We start from the raw sequence: 10,184 nt of genomic DNA, 5'->3' as shown, positions 1-10,184 counted from the left end.
AAAAATAAATCCATCAAAACCGTCTTTAAGTAGAATTCATAAATCGTCCTAAGTTGATTCAACAGTCTCTCTGTGGATTCGACCTCGATCTTACAACTTTGTTGCTTTTGTGGTACAAGTTTTAGATCGGTGAAAATAAATTATCTTTGCTCGGGCTAGAGGTGGTTACGACAGTGCTAGTCTCAGAGTCTGAACAAATTGGCGTTGTTGTTAGGGAGACTTGACAATCAGCCTAAGAAAATTTTTGGATTCCTTTTATTAAAAAAAAAAAATTGTGTTTCTTCCCTTTGGTTTACGACCCGCTCCTCTCGGAGTGCAAATTTTGTTTTTCTTGCAAATATTGACCAAGAGAAGAGGAGAATCCAAAAGAGGCGCAGGGAAGAAATCCCAGAGAAGGAAATCTGAAAGTTGCTGACAACACAACAATAGGAGAGGCAGTTTGTGAGAAAACCCTAAGGGAACTGGCAGAGCCTAACATGGACCAGCAGCCTCTGTGCATCATATTTCCATCTACCATGGTGCCATTCGAACTCAAACTAGGACTGATCAATCTATTGCCAACCTTTAGAGGGCATGCAAGGGAGAAACCCCACAAACACATCAAAGACTTCCATATGGTTTGTGTAAGTTTGAGACCCCATGGAGTCAAAGAAGAGCAACTAAACCTTAGGGCAATTTCTTTTTCACTACAGGATGACGCCAAGGATTGGTTATACTACTTGGAATGAGCTTAAAAAGAAATTTCTTGAAAAAAAATTTACAGCTTCTAGAGCCCATTCTATACAAAAGGATATTTATGGTATAAAATAGTTTGTGGGTGAGTCTCTGAATATTGGGAACATTTTAACTGCTAATGTGCTAGTTCTCCCATCACTAGATTTTTGACCGATTACTGATTCAATACTTATATAGTGGTTTTCTTACCAATGACAAGAACTCAATTGACTCAGCAGCTGGAGGTGCTCTTGCTTATAAGACGCCCAGGGAGGCCTAAGAATCAATATCATGCATGGTTGAGAACAGCCAGAATTTTGGCACCAGGGCCACTGAATCTAATTTAGTTGGTAATTTTGAGGTTAAGGAATTAAAAACTCAAATTTCTAACTTAACTTCTCTTGTGACACAGTTGGCCTAAGGAGGAGTCTCCCAGGTCAAACCTTTGTGGAGCCTGCAGATAGTGGGACACACCTCGGAAGTATGCCCTCAAGCCCAAGTCAACGCAGTTGGGGGTTACCAGAGGAAGTACGACCCTCATGGCCTAGTGTACAAACCAAGCTGGCGTGATCACCCTAACCTCAAATGGGGAGGTCAAGGCCAGGGATAAGGGCATGACATTCTAATCATTCCAATTAATCGTCGTCATCTTCCTCAGGTATGTCTTTAGAAGACATCGTCAAATCTTTGGCTGATAACTCCCTTAAATTTCAATAGGAAATCCAGCAGATGAAAAAGGACTCTCTCTAGTTAACCCAGGACACAAAGGCTTATCAGTAAGAAACCAAGGCGAGCATGGCTAATCTAGGGACTCAGGTCACACAGTTACCTGCTACAGTGAGCCGAATAGAGAACAAGGGTTTGAAGAAGCTGCCTGCCCAATCAGACCACGCCAGCGTTAGTACCATCACGCTAAGAAGTGGTAAGGAGCTTCCATCAGATAGTCTATCTCCACTTGGTACGTCCAATGAAAAAGCTGAGAATAATGAGGGTAATTCTGAAGCAAAACCGTCTACCCCCAAGGTAAGTACTCTTTCGTCACCTTTTGTTGAACCGTATATTCCTAAAACTTCGTTTCCTTGTAAGCTAGCAAGACCAAAACAAGAACATAGGGACGAGAAGTTGATCGAGATGTTCAAAAAGGTTTAGATAAACATTCCTCTCTTGAATGCAATCCAGTAGATCCCCAGGTATGCTAAATTCCTCAAGGAGTTGTGCACCAAAAAGATGACAGGTAAAGATAAAGAAAAGGTAGTGGCAAGTAAGAATGTATCGACTCTCCTAAAACATAATATACTTGAAAAATGTCGAGATCCAAGTATGTTCACTTTTCTCTGCATTATTGGTAATAGAGTCATCTGTCATGCCATGCTAGATCTAGGAGCCTCTATTAATGTCATGCCCTATCATGTTTATGAGGATTTAAAATTGAATGATTTACAAAAAACTGTTGTATGCATCCAACTAGCTGATAGATCTTATATCCAACCCTTAGGGATTATTGAGGATGTACTGTTGTAAGTTAAGGACTTGATTTTCCCAGTCGATTTCTATATATTAAAAATGGATAAAATTTCTACGCCATCATCTTCTACAATTTTGTTAGGTAGGCCCTTCATGAAAACTACCAAGACAAAAATAGATGTAGACAAGGGCTGTCTATCTGTAGAATTTGACGGGAAAGTTGTTTCTTTTAACATATATGATGCTATGAAATTCCCTGAGGAATATTTGTCCTTGTGTTTGATTGAGGTGCATGATTTTATAGATGATATTGTGTTGCATGATGATGATAATAATTCTGACCTGTTGATTGCTCCATGCATTGATCTGGATTCACATGATTCCCATGATTTATCTCTTTCTGTTATTGATTTAGAGGAACCTTCTTCTGACTTTGATATTCTTGATTTGCAGGTACAAGGGACTGAGCTGAAGGCTCTCCCCAGCCATGTGAAATATGTGTACTTGGCAGAAGGGAACATCCTTCCAATCGTAATCTCCAGGGAGTTGACACCTGCTCAAGAGGAATCCCTAGTTGAAACTCTGAAGACTTACAAGGAGGCCATTGGATGGACTCTAGATGATCTTAAGGGAGTAAGCCCCTCCCTTTGCATGCATAGGATAGCTCTAGAGGAAGGAACCAAGCCTACAGTCCAACCCCTCAGAAGGCTCAACCCCAACTTGAAAGATGTCGTTCTTAAAGAAATTATCAAGCTCAATAAAGTCGGAATTATTTACCCAATTCCTGACAGCAAATGGATAAGTCCTATCTATGTTGTCCCCAAAAAGACCGACATGACAATTGTGAAGAACGATAAAGGGGAGATGGTGTCGATGCGTGTACAAAATGGGTGGAGAATGTGCATCAATTTCTGAAAGCTCAACGAGGTAACCAAGAAAGACCAATTTCCTATACCTTTTCTGGATCAAATGGTGGAATGGCTTGCCGAAAAACCATTTTTCTGTTTTCTTGATGTCTTCACTGAATTCTACCAAATCCCCATCACCCAATAAGACTAGGAAAAAGATCACGTTCACCTGCATTTATGGTACGTATGTCTTCAGAAGGATGTCATTTGGGCTTTGCAATGCCCCCGGTACGTCCAAAGGTATATGATGAGTATATTTTCCAATTTTATAGAAAAGTGCATGGAGGTGTTTATGAATGATTTTACGGTTTACAGAGAGTCTTTTGAGGATTTCTTGCATAATCTTAGCTTAGTATTGAAACGATGCATTGAGGCTAACATGGTATTAATTATGAAAAATGTCATTTTATGGCTTCTCATGGGATTGTTTTAGGACATCTAGTTTCTACAAAGGGGATTGAGGTAGATAAGGCTAAGGTAGATGTTATTGCTAACCTCCTCTATCCTACATGTGTTAAGGAGATTTGTTCTTTCCTTGGTAGCGCGGGTTTCTACAAGCGTTTCATCAAGGACTTTTCGAAGTTGGCACTACCGCTATCAACATGCTTCAGAAGGACATTCCATTTGATTTTGACAAAAAGTGTCAGGAGGCCTTTGACACTTTTAAAGAGAAGCTAACCACCACCCCAATTTTACAACCTCCAAGATGGGACATACCGTTCGAGATCATGTGTGATGATAGCAATTTAGTAGTAGGAGCGATACTAAGACAAAGGGTCGACAAGAAGAGTCACGTCATATGCTTCGCGTCAAGGAACCTAAATCCTACACAGATTAATTACACCAGGACTGAGAAAGAATTTATGGCTATCGTTTTTGCTCTAGATAAATTCCGTTCTTACATTTTTGGTTTTCTTGTTACTATCTTTATTGATCACTCTGCTCTCAGGTACCTGATGATCAAGAAGGAGTCAAAATCCCAACTAGTGCATTGGATGCTCCTTCTTCAGGAATTCAATTTGACTATCAAGGACAGGAAGGGAGTAGAAAATTTGGTAGTTGACCATGTGAGCAGGATAATACAAGAAGAGAATCATATGCCCTTATGAGAGGATTTTCCAAACAAGTTTTTATTCTAGATTGCCACACTCTCTCTATGGTATGCTGACATGGTAGATTTCCTGGTCACTGGTAAGTTCCCTTATGACATGCCTAACTCTAGGAAGGCCAAATTAAGGAGTGATTCAAAGTATTTTGTTTGGGATCCACCTTACCTTTGGAAGATTTGTTTTGACCAAATCATTAGGATTGTGTCCCAGATGAGAAGTTTGAATCTGTGCTTGCATTCTGTCGTGAGATAGCCTGTGGTGGGCATTTTAGTCCTAGAAGAACTGCTAGGAAAGTTTTAGATAGTGGGTTGATTTGGAATTCTCTGTTCGCTGACTGTTTTGACATTCTGTAAGTCCTGTGAGAGATGTCAGAGATCAGGATCTTTGTCTAGGAGGAATGAGTTACCATTAAATTCTATCCTTATGTGTGAAATTTTTTATGTGTGGAGTATGGATTTCATGGGCCCCTTTCCTTCTTCATATGGTTTCTTGTATATTCTTTTGGCAGTTGATTATGTTTCAAAGTGGGTTGAGGCAATCCCCACTAGGACTAACAATGCTGTCGTGGTTTCAAGTTTCTTAAGAGTTAACATCTTTTCTAGATTTGGCATACCTCGAGCTATAATTAATGATTAGGGTACTCATTTTTGCAATCGGACCATCGAGGCACTCATAAGAAAGTATGAAGTTCACCATTGGGTTGCCACTCTGTACCACCCTCAAATGAACAGACAAGCTGAAATATCGAATCGTGAGGTCAAAATTTTCCTGGAAAAGACTATCAATCCAACCAGAAAAGATTGGAGCACGCACCTTGATGATGCTCTTTGGGCTTACAGAACTGCATTTAAAACTCCTATTGGAAAAAAACCTTTTAAGCTTGCCTACAGCAAGGCGTGTCATCTACCGGTCGAAATTGAGCATAGAGCATATTGGGCTGTCAAGCAATGTAATATGAACCTAGCCCAAGCCGGTGAGAGAGATTATTAGAACTACAGGAGTTGGAGGAACTACGCTTAGAAGCCCATGAGAACTCAAAAATGTACAAAGAAAAGTCGAAATTAATACATGATAAAGGTCTCTTGAGGAAGGAATTTCAAGTTGGACAAAAAGTATTGCTCTACAATTCACAGCTATCACTTATGTCCGGTAAACTAAAATCTAAATGGCTTGGTCCCTTTGAGGTTATTAACTTGTTTCCTTGTGGTGCAATGGAAATTAGAAGTCTAGAGATGGGGAAGGAATTCAAAGTGAACGGGCACCGCCTTAAAATTTTCAATGGAGGAGAAGTCAACACTGTTTGCTCAAGCTTCATGTTGACTCCACCTTCTATCATTTGAGCCCGCATCACTAAGCGTCGAGCAAAAGATGTTAAATGTTGCGCTGCCTGGAAGCAACCAGGAATTTGAATTTCATTTGCTTTCTTTTCTTTTTCTTTTTTTGTTTTGTTTCTTTCATTTTCTTTTTCATTAAAGAGAGACTTACTACCTTTACTTTTCTTCTCAGGAGAATCACAATTCTGGCTCTTGGAGGAATGCTTTCAAATGATCATGCTTATGCCAAAAAATCCAGGGGAGATTTTATGTTCCTTCTTCCCCCTTTTTCCTATTGTCCTTAGCATGAGTTAAAGCCTGAATATACATTGAGGACAATACATAGCTCTTAAATTGGGGGTGGGCGAAGCATACTTCGTAATTGAATAATTTGATTGAAAATCTGAATTGTTGTCTTGATTCTGTCATGATGAATGCTATATTCTGTTTGTCGTTTCCTTTCAATGACAATTTGATGACGCATTCAATGGGTTACTTATTCTTAAAAAGGAGTAATTTTCATGATTTTGAGCTTTTTATAAAAAAAAAAAATCATGAGAACCATGTAAAATGAACTTAGGTTGGAAATTTTTCTATTTTAAATCCCTTAAAGTCTTAGAAACGGATTATCCATCTTGAATTTTCGTTATCACCTTGAAAAGCCCCCTATTGGCTTGGGAGTAACTTTTAGTGCCTGAGAGTAAAACTAGATAGTGAAAAAATAGCAGCCTTGCGTGTGAAAAAAAAAGCTAAAAAAATTAGGCATAACTGGTGTGCCAGCGGTTGAGTGTGAAAGCTAGCCCTTTAAGTAAAATCGATGCCCTCTATGTTTTGTATGTGTGAGTTTTGGGCACTTCTGGATAGTGTTGCTCTTTGATATTCAATAACAGTATGTCTCGAGCTGATGGTTGAGCCAGAGTAGAGAGAAGATGAAATGGGAGTAGCATAAAACTTTTTCGGGTATTTTTTTATTTAAGAAAAAGTTTCGTGTCTTAGTGTTTCATTCATACATGGATTTAATTGAAAAATGACCTTTTAAAACAAGTCTCGATTGAGTGAGTATTTGATATTTGATTTATTATGCGACCCTTAAGACTGTTGAGGTTAGAGAAAGGATTCGATGAATGGAGTGAACAATTTTCTTATCAATTTCCATGGCTAGGTGTTATAATCTTGCTCGGGACGATCAAGTCTTAAGTACGTTGTAAGGATGAAGAATCAAGTAAAAAGGAAGGAAAAATTGGGAGTCAAACGCACCAAATCGAGCTAAGATGCAAAAGGAAAATTCTGCCCTGTTCTAGCGTTGCAACACTTTTCATAAGCCTAAGTCCAATGCTCATTCAACACTAGAAGGCAGTAGTATCAGGTACAGGGCAGCGTTGCAACGCTACCCCAAGTGTCACAATGCTCCGGAGTTGGATCATCGCCAGCGTTCCAACGCATCCCAATGCTTGAACGGGGCAACTGAGCGTTGGAGGCACCGTTGCAACGCCTCCTTGATGGTCTCCAATATACGCACAACATTGCAACGTTATTTCCAAGCGTTGCAACACTGCACGAAACCTATAAATAAGACGCTTGGGGTCAGCCTTCAACACACCTCATTCATACTGAAATACAACTTCAAATAGAGTAAAATCTGAGAAACTAGTCCGATTTTGGGAGCCATTGAAGCCAAATTACTGAGCAATCATCACCATAGTCAGCCTCAGTTCTCTTTCGTTCATTGTAATTCCAATATACCTTTTAGAGGCTAGGTAATTTTCTTGAGATAATTTGTATGTCTTGATTCTCGAAGGTTACTAGCTTAATTTATTCAATTGTTGTGAACCCTTTGGATGGATTCGTTTTAATATTAATAGAGTTTCGATGAATTTTTCTGAAAAATTAATTTGTTGAAAACTTTGTATGCAAAATCATTCTAGCCTATGCATTATTGATTGATTAAGTTGTACGTATTAGAATTGCATGTTTAAGGTCTAGACTATTTCTAGCCAAACTCATGTATACCCTAGTATAATCTTTCCCAAATAATCATGCTATAAGATATGATTTTCCGGCTTGTAGTATGTCTCAACAATTAAACCATTTCTTAATGTTTTTCAGTTTTAACTCGTATGTCGCTAAGAAGAAAAAGTTTTAAACTGAATTAGTGTTGGTTTAGATTTTTTATCAAAATTGGCTAATTGGGCTATTAGAATTTTTAATAGGTTGAAGGGTTCATATAATTGGAAAAATACCTCATGATAGAAATTAAAAAACATACAAACTAATCCCAAGATTTTTCCCTTACTTTGATTCAACCATTTTCTGTGCTAACTCTTGCTTTTCTCTGTTTGATTGTCAATTTACTTTATAAAACAAAAACAAACTCATCAAAACCCTCTTTAAGTGGAATTTATAAATCGTTCTAAGTTGATTCAACAATCTCTATGTGGATTCGATCCCGATCTTACCACTTTACTGCTTTTGTCGTACAAGTTTTCGATCAGTGAAAATAAATTATCTTTACTCGGGTCGAGGGTGGTTACGACAATACTAGTCCTAGAGTCTGAACAAATATCTATTGTCTCAATTCATCAATAAGATGAATAGTTTTAGAGCTTAGTCGCACAATTTATTTGGTAAATTCGATGGATATTCACTAAAGAAGGTTCAAGTCCAAAATACACCTCTCTTGATGCATAACTTGGTATGTTTGCTCTCAATAGTTTTTATTTGATTTTTCTCACTTTCTTTCATGTGGGGAGTTACTAAGTTGCTAGCCTATAAATAAGTTGTCAGCCTATAAATAAATTGATCAAGTAACAACTCAATTGAGTTAAAACAGACAAATGTTTTAATTTTTGTATTTATTTGATTTTATTTTGTATTGTGGAGAATTACTAAGTTGCTAGCCTACAAATAGCAACTTGGTTATTCATTTGTAGCATCCCATTCCAAAGTGAAAAGTTCTCTTCTTTCTTTCTTTTTGTAACGACCCGACCCCCTAGGACTTAATTAGGCCGTTATTAAATACATGCATGCATGGAACTCAAAACAACACTCGGTTATGGCGAAATAAATGTTAATTAAATAAGGTAAGTTCAAAAGATTTTCATTAAATTCAAATACTAAAACAATAGTAGGGTACCCATAAATCATAAAGGACAATAAATAAGTCTGAAAAACAATTCTTAAAAGAAAGTTTTAAATATCAAAACTAAAAGTTAAGAGAAACATGAAAGGAACTTTAAATCTCATGATGCGGAAGCGTAAAAAACTAGTCCTAGTGGCTCAATCACGAATTCCGCTTGTTCATCGCCGGTGCATCTCTACCCTTATTTGAAATAATAACATGAGAAAGAATGAGTATAAAATACTCAGTAGGCATCTATGTCCTCTAGATACCCACCTCTGGTGAAACATATACACTGCTCTAGTCCTCATGGGACACATATACACATGAAACAAGAAGGAGACTGAGTCCTATCCGACTGTAGTTAAGTATGTCCATTACCTCTAGTGAATCCCAAAGGAGACACATGAGTCCTATCCGACTGTAGTTAAGTATGTCCATTACCTCTAGTAAATCCCAAAAGAGACACCAACTAGTGAATCCTGAAGAAAACACAAATTGGTGAATCCCGAAGGAAACACAAACTGGTGAATCCCAAAGAAAACACAAACTGGTGAATCCCGAAGGAAACACAAAATCTAATGGGCATCTAACTAATCAGTAAGGACATTTGCACAGTCTCTACGTCATAATTATCACTGTACGAATCTATGACATACATATAAACCTCAATATCATGGCTCTACAACATACACATATACCTCAACATCATGGTTCTATAACATACATGTATACCTCAACATCATCAGATCAAATACAACCATGGAATCACATACGATCTCATACTAGCATTCAAGTGTCTATGTGCGTAAATAAATAATTCGGATCTCGTAACAGAACATACTTTGATCATGTTATACTATCAATCTATCATGCTGTCATTTTGCCATAACATTCATTTATCATGCTAGCATACATCTAATGCTTGGCCCGCGAGCAGTTCCAGTAGTAAGATTACTTACCTTGAAATCAAATCTAACAAAAAGTAATCCACACCCTCCTTTAACTTAGTAAAATTCTTGAATCACACCCTGAATCAAAATCAGAATTAAGTCCGACGTTTAGGATTAAATTCCAAATACGAAAGTACCTCATATTCCATAAAACAACTTACCCAAACTATGTGATGATCTAGAAATATGTTCCAAGCTTAGCACGGAGATACCAATCTATTCATAACCCAAAATTTGGAATTTAAAACCAATTTCCAGCATATTAACCCATTCCGAAGAGCTTCAATTTCACATTACTTACCAAACACGCTCCAAAATTCCCTGGAGCCGAACTATAATCTTATTGGACAGCGGGTCCCGACACCTTGAAACTTCATTCCAAGCTTCACAACATAAACATTATACTAAATTAAATCCAAACCCAAAGAGTGACCAAACCCATCCAAGAAAATACAAACTTTAGATCTTACCCCAGATTCCAAGTTCTGGCAAAAACCCCACGGAATGACGGCGAAAGTCGAACCGACGGTTGGTCGAAAACGACAACGAGAAGCGGCAGAGACCGGCTTGGGCTCGGGGGGCGACAGCCTGGACGATCGCTCGGC

Source organism: Benincasa hispida, chromosome 9 (genome assembly GCF_009727055.1).
Source record: "Benincasa hispida cultivar B227 chromosome 9, ASM972705v1, whole genome shotgun sequence".
NCBI classification, from domain to species: Eukaryota; Viridiplantae; Streptophyta; class Magnoliopsida; order Cucurbitales; family Cucurbitaceae; genus Benincasa; species Benincasa hispida.
This window is presented reverse-complemented; position numbering follows the sequence as displayed.